Source organism: Ursus americanus, chromosome 12 (assembly GCF_024610735.1).
Source record: "Ursus americanus isolate L20-20 chromosome 12, mUrsAme1.1.p, whole genome shotgun sequence".
Lineage (NCBI taxonomy): Eukaryota > Metazoa > Chordata > Mammalia > Carnivora > Ursidae > Ursus > Ursus americanus.
In genome coordinates, this window is record NC_142138.1 from 4,363,852 (window position 1) to 4,377,348 (window position 13,497).

Sequence of the window (13,497 nt, forward strand, 5' to 3'; positions counted from 1 at the left end):
TTAGTTCATGTAGTTAACAGACTCAGTGATGCTCCTGGTAAAGCATGCTGGGAAAACCAATCTACTGTGAAGCCCAGCAAGGACTTGTGTTTAAAACTGGGTCCAAGCTGGGGCACCTGGGTGGCGCGGTTGTTAGGCATCTGCCTTTGGCTCAGGGCATGATCCCAGAGTTCTGGGATCAAGCCCCACATCGGGTTCCTCTGCTGGGAGCCTGCTTCTTCCTCTCCCACTCCCCCTGCCTGTGTTCCCTCTCTCGCTGGCTGTCTCTCTGCCAAATAAATAAATAAAATCTTAAAAAAAACAAAAACAAAAAAAACACCTGACTCCAAGCTACACCAAGAACATGTCCCAGTTTCACGTTTCACATGGTTCCAAGTTACTGAGGGTGAAAAGGTCCAAATTTATTTCCAGGAGGAAATAAATGTTACATATCTGAATAAAAGGAACATATCATAAAGTTTGAAAACGTGTTTTTTGAAAAAGAAATATATTAAACATATGTTGGAGGTTTATATTACAGTATCTTTTTTTTTTTTTTTTAAAGATTTTATTTATTTGTCAGAGAGACAGAGAGAGAGAAAGAACAAGCAGGGGAGCAGCAGGCAGAGGGAGAAGCAGACTCCCTGCTGAGCAGGGAGCCTGATGCGGAGCTCGATCCCAGGACCCTGAGATCATGACCTGAGCTGAAGGCAGACGCCCAACTGACTAAGCCACCCAGGCCTCCCTAGAATACATTTTCTTGACCAGGTATTCAGGACATGAAAAAACATTTCAATTAACTTTTGCTGAAAGATTTCAAATACTATAAATCTATATTCATGTTTAAGTGCAAATCTTTTGTTCACTGTCATACATCAAGCATTTCAGTGCACATTTACTCATTCCCACCATATACTTCTTTGCTTAATATAAAGTGACATCATGAATTCTGTTTCAAAAAGTTCCTAGCAAAACAAATCGCACTCTTAGAACACCTACATCTATATATTAGGTAGGAAAATGCAATCTAGGATATAATGCCTTAAACTTATAAACAACAAAACCCACTTCATTTAATTCCAGTAATTTCTCCCCCTCAGATGCTGGACATCCCATTTTAATTCTAAAGCGTAATTATAAGCACGTATTCAACCACAAAATGAAATTTCTATTTCTATCTGCACTAGATGCAATAATTCAAAAGTTACCTCTATTACACCACTGAGGTTTGTCTCTAATACAATTTTTTAAGTTTTATTTATTTATTTTAGAGAGAGAGAACATGCATGGGGTGAGGGCAGGGTGCAGAGGGAGAGGGAGAATCCCAAGCAGACTCCACACTGAGCGGGGAACCCGATGCAGCGCTTGATCTCACCACCCTGAGATTACAACCTGAGTGGAACTCAACAGTCAGATGCTCAACTGACTGAGGCACCAAGGTGTTCCTCTAATACAAATTTTTTAATAACCTATGGGAAAATCCAAAAATATACAGTGTCTAATTTTTAACCAATCTTTTGTTTAATTTTAGCTTTATAAAGTTCTTGTACATACAAGAATAATACATAGTTTGCTAAGTGTTGTTTAAAAAAGGCTTTTGGTCTATCTCTTAGAAACTGACAAATTTAATGACTGAGTAACAAATCATTAAACAGATTACGTAGTTTACAATCTGTGTACAGGCATACTTTGGAGATATTATAGATTCAGTTTCAGACCACCACAATAAAGAAAATATCGCCACAGAGCTAGTTAAATGAATTTTTTTGTTTCATAGTGCACATAAGTTGTTTACACTATACTGTATTATAAAGTGTGCAGTAGCATTATGCCTAAAAGAATAATGTACATATAGCTTAATTAAAAATACTTTGCTAAAAAATGCTAACCATCATCTGATTTTCCAACAAGTCATAATCTTTTTGGTGGTGGAGGGTCCTGATTGGATGTTGCTGCAGCTTCCACATCAGCACTTACTGCTTCCCCTTGCACTTTTCTATTACAGAGATGGCTTCTTTCCTCAAACCTCATGAACCCACCTCTGCCAGCTTTGAACTTTTCTTCTGCAGCTTCCTCCCCTCTTTCGGCTTTCACAGAATTGAGGGTCTTGCTCTGGATTAAGTTTTGGCACAAGGGATTATGGCTGGTTTGATCTTCTATTCAGGCCAACCAAACTTTCTTCATGTTAGCAACAACGCCATTCCGCTTTCTTGACATTCATGTGTTCACTGGAGTAACACTTTGAATTTCCTTCAAGAACTTTTCCTTTACAGTCACAACTTGGCTAACTGTTTGGCTCAAGGGGCCTAGCTTTTGGCCTATCTCAGCTTTCAACATGCCTTCCTCACTATGCTTAATCATTTCGAGCTTTTGATTTAATGTGAGACACCTGTGACCCTTCCTTTCGCTGAAAACTCAGAGGCCATTGTGGGGTTATTAACTGGCCTAATTTCAACATTGTTGTGTCTCAGGGAATAGGGAGGCCTGAGGAGAGGGAGAGAAACAAACAGGGGAGCAGTCAGAACAAACACTTACTAGGTTTGCCATCTTAGTGGTGTTCCAAAACAATTACAATAGTAACATCAAAGATCATTGATCACAGACCACCATAAAAAACATAGTAATAACGAAAAAGTTAGAAACAGGGGTGCTTGGGTGGCTCAGTTGGTTAAACATCTGCCTTGGCCTCAAGTCATGACCCCAGAGTCCTGGGATTGGGCCCCACATCAGGTTCCCTACTCAGTGGGGACCCTGCTTCTCCTTCTCCCGCTGTACCATTCGAATGCACATGCGAGCATGTGTGTGCTTTCTCTCATGCACGTGCTCTCAAATAAATAAAATCTTAAAAAAAAAATGAAAAGAAAAAGTTTGAAATATTGTGAGAATTACCAAAATGTGAGAGAGAGACATGAAGTAAGAAAATGCTGCTGGAAAAATGGCACCAAAAGACTTGCTCAACACAAGGTTGCCACAAATCTTCAATGTGGAAAAAAAACACCACCACAGTATCTGCTAAGCGCAATAAAACAAGGTATGCCTGTATTCCACAGAACTGAAAAAGGATGTAACCTAGTTTTCAGCTAAGAGATCACTAAAAATAACTTTTGATGACAGACTGTGAAATGATTCTTGGTAAGTAACTGAAAAAATTCAAAGAAGTGAGTGGCACTGATATAACAAACCATATACAGCATTCTTAGAAATCACATTCAGGGGCATCTAGGTGGCTCAGGTTAAGTGGCCAAGCTGCCTACTCTTGATTTTGGCTTGGGGTGCCTGGGTGGCTCAGAAAGTTGAGTGACTGATTCTTGGTTTCAGCTTGGGTGGTGATCTCAGGGTCACGGGAATGAGTCCTATGTTGGGCTCACGTTGAGTTGGAGCCTGCTTGGGATTCTCTCTCTCCCTCTTCCTCTGCCTCTTCCCTCTGCACTGTGCATGCCTGCCCCCTCCCTCTCTCACTCTCTCAAAATAAGAGATTCCCTCTCCTTCTGCCTCTCCCTCTGCTCATGCGCTCTCTCAAATAAATGAACAAAATCTTCAAAATGAAAAAAAAAAAAAGGAAATTCCCCGCCCCCCTGCTGAGAGACCACCCACGAGTGGGGGAGAGGGGAGGGGTAGATATAGAATCTTAAGCAGGCTCCACACCCAGCATGGAGCCTGATGTGTGGCTCAATTTCACAACCCTGAGATCGTGACCTGAGCTGAAACCAAGAGTCAGGTGCTTAACGGAATGAGCCACCCAGGTGCCCTGCCAGTCCCATCTTAAAATGCCTTCTCGTGGTTTCCATCACATTACATCATTAGACTAGCAGTTTTGAGTGCCAGACTGCAGCAAGCTATAAATTTTCAAAGTATGTTTCAAGGACTGATACTGGTTGCCAATTTTATTTGGATAAGCAAAACATTAATAAAAAAAAATACTAATACTACTATTTCCTAAGAAAAAAAGGCAATAAGAGATAAACCAGAGAAAATAAAGGGCAGCTCATCTTAAAAAATAAGTTGGCATCCTTACACGTATACTATTCACAAAGAGCTGGTGAAATCTTTCTCAGAGAGCAGCATGAGTGGCAGCCACTACATTAAGATATCCTGGTCTTCTCCCTATGATCCCTGTGATTACTCCTAACTTTTTTCTTTTGCCCTGTATATATAATGGCTACTTAAAAGCCTTGATGCAGCACTTTTCTTTTGTTTCTCTGTAATTTCTTCACCGTCTCACTCATTTTTAAGTCTTCAGTTCTCATCTCTAAGTGGGTGACTTAAAGTCCCACTTCACGAAGCATTTTATCACACATATACCTATACTCAAGCATCCATCACAGTGCATTACATTTACCTGTTTACGTATTTATCTCCCCTACAAACAACAGGGCACACTTGAGTAGGGATTAACAGCTAATGGGATAATTTCTTAGTACAGACAGTGTGCCCATTAAATAACTTTTTAAAAGAGATGTTGACAATTTCATCAATTAGTATTCTTTATCTTACTGTTAAGACCTCTCCTTGAACATTCGTTAAACTGCAAAGCCCAAGCCTATACCTCTGTATATCTTCAAATATTCACTGGCTTTAGTAAGTCCTTTCTAAATCTCAGGATTTGAGGGGCACCAGGCTGGCTTAGTCAGTGAAGCATGCGGCTCTTGATCTCGGTCATGAGTCTGAGCTCCATGCTGGGTACAGAGATTGCTTAAACAAAGGAACAAACAAATCCCAGGATTTGAGAAGAAAACTTAGGTCTAAATGTCTACCACGTTCCCTTCCTTTTAAGAACTGAGTAACAGTAGTCTATACTCGCTTCCTAACGGTCTGCCCATCAATTTTTCCTCCTCAAGTCCTCAGTAAGGAGAATAGCAGGGTTACTGATGCATTGCTTAGTTCATCTTTAATCCATCCTCATGTTGATACTTCATAGCACAGGGAAGAGCTCAAAGTCATTTTCTATCTTAGTATTTATGTATTTTAGTTTTAGAGGAGACAAATTCCTACCTAAGAATTTCTAAAGGACATGAAACTTGAGCATGTCTTTCAATGAACGAAAAAGGGATACAGGACACCTTTAAGATTTTTTCCGCTAACTAACTGCATTTCACGTGTCACAGCTGCATGTGGCTAGTGACTACTATATTGTACACTGCAGCACAGACTTTGCAGAATCCTCTCTGGTTCTAATCAGACCAGTAGAAAGCCAGGCATTTGTGGTTAGGAAGCTTTGAGACAAATGTGTGGTTGTCTCTAGAACATCTCTGTATGGAACTTAGGCATGCCTTATGTAAGCTCACCTAACACCAGCATTTACCTTGTTTTCTCTCTGCTTAATTTTTAAAAGTTGTTTTTCATGTATTTTGCTTTGCTGTATTAAATGCATTTTTATAAAAAAAAAAGATTTTTTCACTAGAGCATTTCTGTTAAGATACTTAATTCCATAATTATTAATACTGATAAGTCTGCTATTGTATGATTAGGAGCCAAAAAACAACAACAAAAAAATCTATTTCTAGCATAAACTTAATGACAACAAAGTTATTTCTGTTAAAAACCATAACTGGACATTTAAAATATTATCCTGCCCATAAGAGATATGCACGTGATTTGCAAGTGCTCTGTGAAATAACATGAAGCATGATATAAAACATTACCTTGAATTAATCATAAATTCATACTTTTAAAACCTGAGTCAAATCACGACATATTATTTCATACCTACCGAACTGGCAAAAACAAATTCTGAAATTATCAAGTGTTGATAAAGATGTAAAGTGAACAAGGAACTCTTATATATTGCTGATGGGTGTGGAAACTCATACAACCACTTTGGACAACAGTTTGGCAAATATAACGTTGAAGCTGTGAAACCTCTACGACCCACCAATTTAAAAAAAAAATTATTTTTGGGGGGGCAGAAGGAGAGGGAGAATCTCAAGCAGACTCCCTGCTAAGGGTGGAGCCTGATGCATGGCTGGATCCCAAGACCCCAAGATCACGACCCAAGTCGAAATCAAGAGTTGGATGTCCAACCGAGCCACCCACACACACCAACCCACCAATTTTAATCACGTTAACACAAAAAATATAAAAATGTTCACTACAGCACTGTATACAGTAGACAAAAAACTATATTACCATAAACGTCCACCAATAGGATAATGATTAAATTGTGGTATAATGATTAAATTGTACAATACTGCATAGCAGGAAACGATAAGATACACATAACAAAATTGATGAATCTCACAAAATTAAAAAAGTTGTAGAAACTGGCAGCTTTCTTTCTGCCCATGGGTTCTGTTCTTGTGCTTTAATAAAAACCTTTTTGCTCCAAAAAAAAAAGTTGTAAAAATTAAAAACTATCTGCTACTACACAGAATTTTAACAATATTACATATTACTTTGGGATATATTCATACAAAACAAAATTATTTTACAAGACAAGAGAATTAGCAGAATCAGGGTGAAAGATAAGGCTATGCAATCAAAGAGGAACATATAAAGGGCTTCAATTCTGCATACAGGCATAAGGACAGACATAGAGATCAACGGCGCAGAACCAAGAGTCCAGAAATAAACCTAATTACTTATGGCCAACTGATTTTCTTCCTTTTTTTAAAAGATTTTATTTATTTGAGAGAGAGAGAGAGAGAGAGAGAGAATGAGTCGGGGAGAGGGAGCAAAGGGAGAAGGAGAAGCAGACTCCCAGCTGAGCAGGGAGCCTGATGCAGGGTTCGATCCCAGGACCCCAAAATCATGACCTGAACTAAGGCAGACGCATAACCAACCGAACCAGCCAGGCACCCCATGGCCAACTGATTTTCAATAGAGGCCAAGATACATCAATGGGGGGGGGGTCTTTCTTTTCAAAAAATAGTGCTATGATAACTAGATGTCCACCGGTAAAAAAAAACAAAAAAAAAACACCCAAAACCAACCAACCGGAATGTAGACTCACATCTTAAACCACACATAAAAATTAACTTTAGGGGCACCTGGTGGCGCAGTCAGTTAAGCAGCTGGCTCTGGGTTCCAGCTTAGGTCATGATCTCAGGGTCCTGGGATCGAGTTTCATATCGGGCTCACATTCAGCTCAAAATCTGCTTCAGGATTCTCTCTCCCTCTGCCCCTCCCCCAGCTCACTTGTGCTCTTTCTCTCTAAAATAAATAAATAAAGCTTTAAAAAAAAATTTAAGTGGATCAAAGGCCTGTTATAAGAGCTAAAAGAAACATAGGAGTAAATCTTTGTGATCTTAGGTTAGGCAATGATCAATGTTATAATGCTGCATGTTAATTATGTATCAATATGTATCAATATAACAAAGAACTCTTACAACTCAACAATGAGAAGACAAATAACCCAATTAAAAAGTGGACAGGGGCGTCTGGGTGGCTCAGTTAGTTAAGTGTCCAACTCTTGATTTCGGCTCAGGTCGTGATCTCAGGGTTGTAAGACTGAGCCCTGAATTGGGTTCCATGTTCTGCAGTGAGTCTGTTTGAGATTCTCTCTCCCTCTGCCCCTCCCCTCACTTGTGAGCATGCACTCTTTCTCAAATAAATAAAATCTTTAAAAAAATAAAATAGGGGCGCCTGGGTGGCACAGTGGTTAAGCATCTGCCTTCGGCTCAGGGTGTGATCCCGGCGTTGTGGGATCGAGCCCCACATCAGGCTCCTCCACTATGAGCCTGCTTCTTCCTCTCCCACTCCCCCTGCTTGTGTTCCCTCTCTCGCTGGCTGCCTCTGTCTCTATTGAATAAATAAAAAATCTTTAAAAAAAGAATAAAAATAAAAAAAAAAAAATAAAATAAAATAAAAATTTAAGAAAGTAGACAAAGGATTTGAATAAACATTTCTCCAAAGAAGATATTCAAATAACTACTAAGTATAGGAAAAGATGCTTAACATCATTAGCTATGAGGGAAAAGCACATCAAAACCACAATGAGATACTATTTCACACCCACTAAGGTGGTTATAATAAAAGACAGACAAAATAGTAAGTGTTGCTGAGGATGCAGAGAAACTGAAACCACTATACACTCCTCGTGGGAATGTATAATGGCACAGGCTCCCTGAACACAGATTCTCAAAAAGTTAAACAGAGTTACCATATGACCTAGCAATTGCACCCCAAAAAGATCCAAGAGAGATGTAAAGGTATGTTCACACAAAAGCTTGTATCTCATATGTTCATGGCAGCATTATTCATAATAAATAGCCACAGAAAGGCAATAATTCAAATGACCATCAACTGATGACTAGATACACAAAATGTGGTATATTCATACAACAGAATAGAATACATCAATAAAAACAAACGAAATACTGATACACAGTACAACTGGATGAACCTTAAAAACATTATGCTAAGTGAGGAAACTCAGACATAAGAGATCACATACTGTATAATTCTATTTATATGAAAAGTCCAGAATAGGCATATCCGTAGACAGAAAGATTAGTGGTTGCCTTAGGGCCGGGGGTGGGGTGGGGTGTGTGACTGCTAATGGTTATGGGGTTTCTTTCTGGGCTGATGAAAGTGTTCTAAAATTTGACAGTGGCATTGGCTGTACAATTCTGTAAACATATGAAAAAAATCACTGAATTGTACATTTATTTTTTTTATTTTTTATTTTTTTGAAGATTTTATTTATTTATTTGACAGAGAGAGACACAGCCAGTGAGAGAGGGAACACAAGCAGGGGGAGTGGGAGAGGAAGAAGCAGGCTTCCAGTGGAGGAGCCTGATGTGGGGCTCGATCCCAGAACACCTGGATCACGCCCTGAGCCGAAGGCAGACGCCCAACGACTGAGTCACCCAGGTGCCCCTGTACATTTATTTTTTTTTTAACGATTTTATTTATTTGACAGAGAGAGCAAGCGAGCACAAGTAGGCAGGGCGGCAGGCAGAGGGAGAGGGAGAAGCAGGCTCCAGCTGAGCAGAGAACATGATGCAGGGCTTAATACCAGGACCCTAGGATCATGACCCAAGCCGAAGGCAGACACTTAACCAACTGAGCCACCCACGCACCTATGAATTGTACATTTAAAATGTGTTAATTTGGGGTGCCTGGGTGGCTCATTCGGTAAACCGCCTGATTTTGGCTCAGTTCATGATCTCAGGGTCCTGGGATCAAGCCCCGCGTCGGGCTCCCTGCTCAGTGGGGAGTCCGCGTCTTCTTCTCCCTCTCCCCCCTGCTTGCTCTCTTTTCCTCTCTCAAATTAATAAAATCTTTTTTAAAAATGTGAATTTTAGATTATGTAAATTATATCTCAATAAAGCTGTCTTTAAAAAATGAGGACAATGATTGATAAGGGACTGGGAACTTTTAGTGCAAAGTAACACCATGCAAATTATTTTCTTGTTGAAAGAAGAGAAGATTCACTGTTTAATATATGGATCAGACTACAATCACCTTAATCTAAGGATCAATCTTAGCATTATGAAAGTAGGTCAATGAGGTATTATGTGCTTTATAAATACAATGCAGAATGATATACCTACAAGATGTATTCTGGCCAAAAATGTTTTGATGTGAATCTATCAAGTTTTTAGATGTAAAATTTAGAGAAAAGTATAAGAATTAAAGGGACAAACTAAATGACAACATAGAACGCAACTGTACAAAACCATTTTCAGAACAGAGCAGTCTCAAACTCAGTGTCACTGAAAAATAAGGACTATGCTAGATTAAAGAGACATAAGGAAATTAAAGTGTCACATGTACAAGGTATTGGATCAGATACTAGTATTGAATACCTAGCTGTATGATTCTATTTTAGATCAGCTGGGGGAATTCACTTATTTTTTTTTAAAGATTATTTATTTGGGGGGGGGCAGAGGGAGAGAATGTTCATGTGGACTCCCCGGTGAGCACGGAGCTGATTCCATGACCCATGAGATGATGACCTGAGCTGAAACCAAGAATCAAATGCTTAACTGACTGACCCACCCAAGCGCCCCTGGGGATTCTTAAACAGCACCTGGATATTAGAAGAAATTAACATTTATTCACACTGAAGAATGGGTATCACCAAATAAAAAAGCAAGTTGCAAGGTAATCTCATTTTAGTAAAATAAAAAAAAAAAACCTACGTATATGTGCTTAGAGAAAGATCTGGAAAAAGTGCACCAGAAGTTACAGTAGTGATTTCTGGATGAGGAGAATGTTTTTATTTTTGCATATATATATATATCTCCTAATATTCCATCCAGCATAATACTGCTTTTGTAATAATAAAAGAATCTTTAAAAAAGACAGAAAACCACATGGGGAGCTTTAATAAATTAACAGTGCACAGGCCTTACTCCAGCCAAATTTTAAAAGGTTGAGAACTACTGCTTTAAAAAATTGGGAGTGGGGGGCACCTGGGTGGCTTAGTCGTTAAGCGTCTGCCTTCGGCTCAGGGCGTGATCCCGGTGTTCTGGGATCGAGCCCCACATCAGGCTCCTCCACTGGAAGCCTGCTTCTTCCTCTCCCACTCCCCCTGCTTATGTTCCCTCTCTCGCTGGCTGTTTTCTATCTCTGTCAAATGAATAAATAAAATCTTTAAAATAAATAAATAAATAAATGGGAGTGGATAAAAAGGAAAATTCTTGTCCACTATTGTCTTTATTTTTATTTTTTTTTAAGATTTTTTTTTTTTTTAAGATTTTATTTATTTATTTGACAGAGACAGCCAGCGAGAGCGGGAACACAAGCAGGGGGAGTGGGAGAGGAAGAAGCAAGCTCCCAGTGGAGGAGCCTGATGTGGGACCCGATCCCAGAGCACGGGGATCACGCCCTGAGCCGAAGGCAGACGCCCAACGCCTACGCCATACAGGCGCCCCCCCCACTATTGTCTTTAAAAAAGACATTCATATAAATTTTTCACTTCCTGAGTTAGGAGACTACTCTAAATAGAGGCAGTCACAAAGAAAATCTTCTAGAAGGAGCAAATTATATTAGCCAATTTTATAAATCAGGGTTTGGTTGGAAAAAAAAAAACAACTATACTTAGGTAGACTAAACAGAAAAGGAATTTATCATAAATATATTGGGAGTTCAGAGAATGACTGAGAGCCCCCTTGACTTTGCAAACATGTAGAAACCAAGTAAAGCTAAGCAGTCAAAAATCACCAACCAAGGTCACATCACAGGAAGAGCTGCTTAGAAAACTGCCCTGCTAGCACCGCCACTGCTACTGCCACAAGCCAATGGAATGAATTCTAAACTGTCCTTGCTTCTCTGCATCTCTCACTCCAGATCCAAGTCCCCAGTCAAGTGTCCGTGACTGGCACAACCTGGGTCACAACTGCCCGGTGTTCAGGACAGAAAGTCTATGTGTAAGGTATGTATATGTGTAGTTACATATACACAGCCTTTCCAGCTTCTTCTCCCACTAAGATTCACAAAAAGGCAATATATGAAGGGGGTTAAAATGGTAAACGGTCAAAAGAAACCACAAAGGTCACTTTAAAACCCAATTAGAATGTCCAACATAGGAATCTGAACAGTCTTCCCATCAGTAATAAACTTTAATCATTGTGCAACTTTCTGCTTCATTGTTCCAAAAAACATTTCCTGAAAGTAATTTCACAAAACGCAAAATTTTTCAAGAGTAAAATTTATTATCCTTTTTCAGGTAATCTCCTCTCCAATACTGTGTCATTCAACAGTCACGAACACTTGCCACAACCATTAACTAAACACTCACTACCCCGCTGACAGAAATGGAATTTACTTAAATCACAAAAGTTCCTAGTAGGAATAGTAAGTTACAGAAATTTACCTAATGCAATCTGACACATTAAATTCTGGCTGTAAGATTTAGGTAACTAAATGCATTAGATTTATGCAAGTACCTGAAACTCTTATGGTTTTAGAATCAGCAAAAATGTTTTTATAGCATTTGCTCCAAAAGTCACTATATCAACTACACTACAAACAAACAAGCCATTCAGTAGTGATAACTTTTATCAAAATTTGCAGCTACACTGACCCTGAAAGGCTCCAGTTCCCTAATAGGCAACAGACTATTTGTCACATCTAAAAAACTATATATCATTTTTATAATTGAGAGGCGTTAAAAGTAGTGAATACTGTATCACAAGACATACATTTTTACTTCAAGTTCATCTTACTTACAAGCATTTCTAAAAATCTCTCCTCAAGAATAAACTTTTGCTTTCAATCCAAACATTACTTTTAAGGTAGAAGAGCAGACTGGATCTAGCTAGTTCTGCCATGTACCAGCGGCGTAACTCTGGGCAAGTCACTCCACCTCTTTTTGCTTCAAATCTTCATAATTTGGAGACTGTTGGAAAGTTGATGATTAAATGGCGAATACAGGTAGTGTTAAGAATATGCCTGGATGTTTTCCCCTGGGGTGTGGGGGGAGAAGTGCCTTCCCTACAGCGAAAGTTCAAAGGTGTTAAGAATAAAATGCTTAAGAGGGTTGGGAGGGGGGCATAAGCAATAGAGGGAAAAGTGTTTTGTTTTTAGATTTATTTATTTATTTGAGAGAGAAGTGCAGAGGGGAGGGGCAGAGGGAGAGAAAGAGTTTTAAGCAGACTCCTCACAGAGCGCAAAGCCGGAGGTGAAGTTTGATTTCACGACCCAGAGATCACGACCTGAGCTGAAACCAAGAGTCTGATGCTCAACCAACTCTTCCACCCAGTGACCTGGAAAAAACAGTTTTGAAAGAAAAATTTTCAAACCAAATAGGCCTAAGGAAACTACTCACTAGTAACCAAAACCAGAAAACAAAACCATTGCAAACCCAACATACTCAGCTCAATTTTATATACAAAAATACATACTATGAAGAAAAAAAGGACAGGAAAAACACTGCCTGGGAAAGTTAACACTGAGTTGGCAAATCAAACACTTCATTTTACATGCATAACAAAGGAGGGTAAATAACTCTTCTAATTACTCTATGGGGCTCAATAGAGAAATTTTAAGAAAATGATACACATGAGAACTACTGAACTAACCAGGAAAAAAAAAAAAACAAAAACAAAAACCAAACGTACAGAATCACCTATGAAGTCAGCCTTCTCCTCACCCACCCATCAAATCTCAATGTAAACTTCAATATCCAACTTCCAATTTATAGGAATTCAGGAAAATCTCAAATGTGGCAATTGTGCAGGATAAATAACCTGGTTTCTTCAACAAAGTGCAAGGGGGAAAAAAAACACAGAAGAAACATACAAATTAAGAAGTTTGAAAGACTGCCAGTTATAGTATGTGGGAACTGGATTCAAATAAACTAGAAAAATCAACAGAAAAATAATACCCAAGAAAGAAAAATAAGAACCTCTATGTGCAACAGTCTGTTCAGATTTTAATGAATTTCACTTGATTGGTAAAAGGACATTCATTAAAGACAATTTTATACAGTTTATTTAACAATTATCAACTGCATTGTTTTAAGACCTCTACAAATAGTATTTTATTTTTTTGCCACAATAACCCTATGAGAAGTTACTATTATCCCCCATTTAACAAAGGAAGAAACAGGCACAGAAATTTCACTTTAGG

General features: G+C 38.9%; 1 protein-coding gene across 3 annotated transcripts in view; it reads right to left on the bottom strand.

The window, feature by feature from the left end:
• GPBP1L1 (GC-rich promoter binding protein 1 like 1) overlaps positions 1-13,497 on the bottom strand; it is a 61,492-nt gene that overhangs the window by 42,607 nt on the left and 5,388 nt on the right. The window lies entirely within an intron of this gene.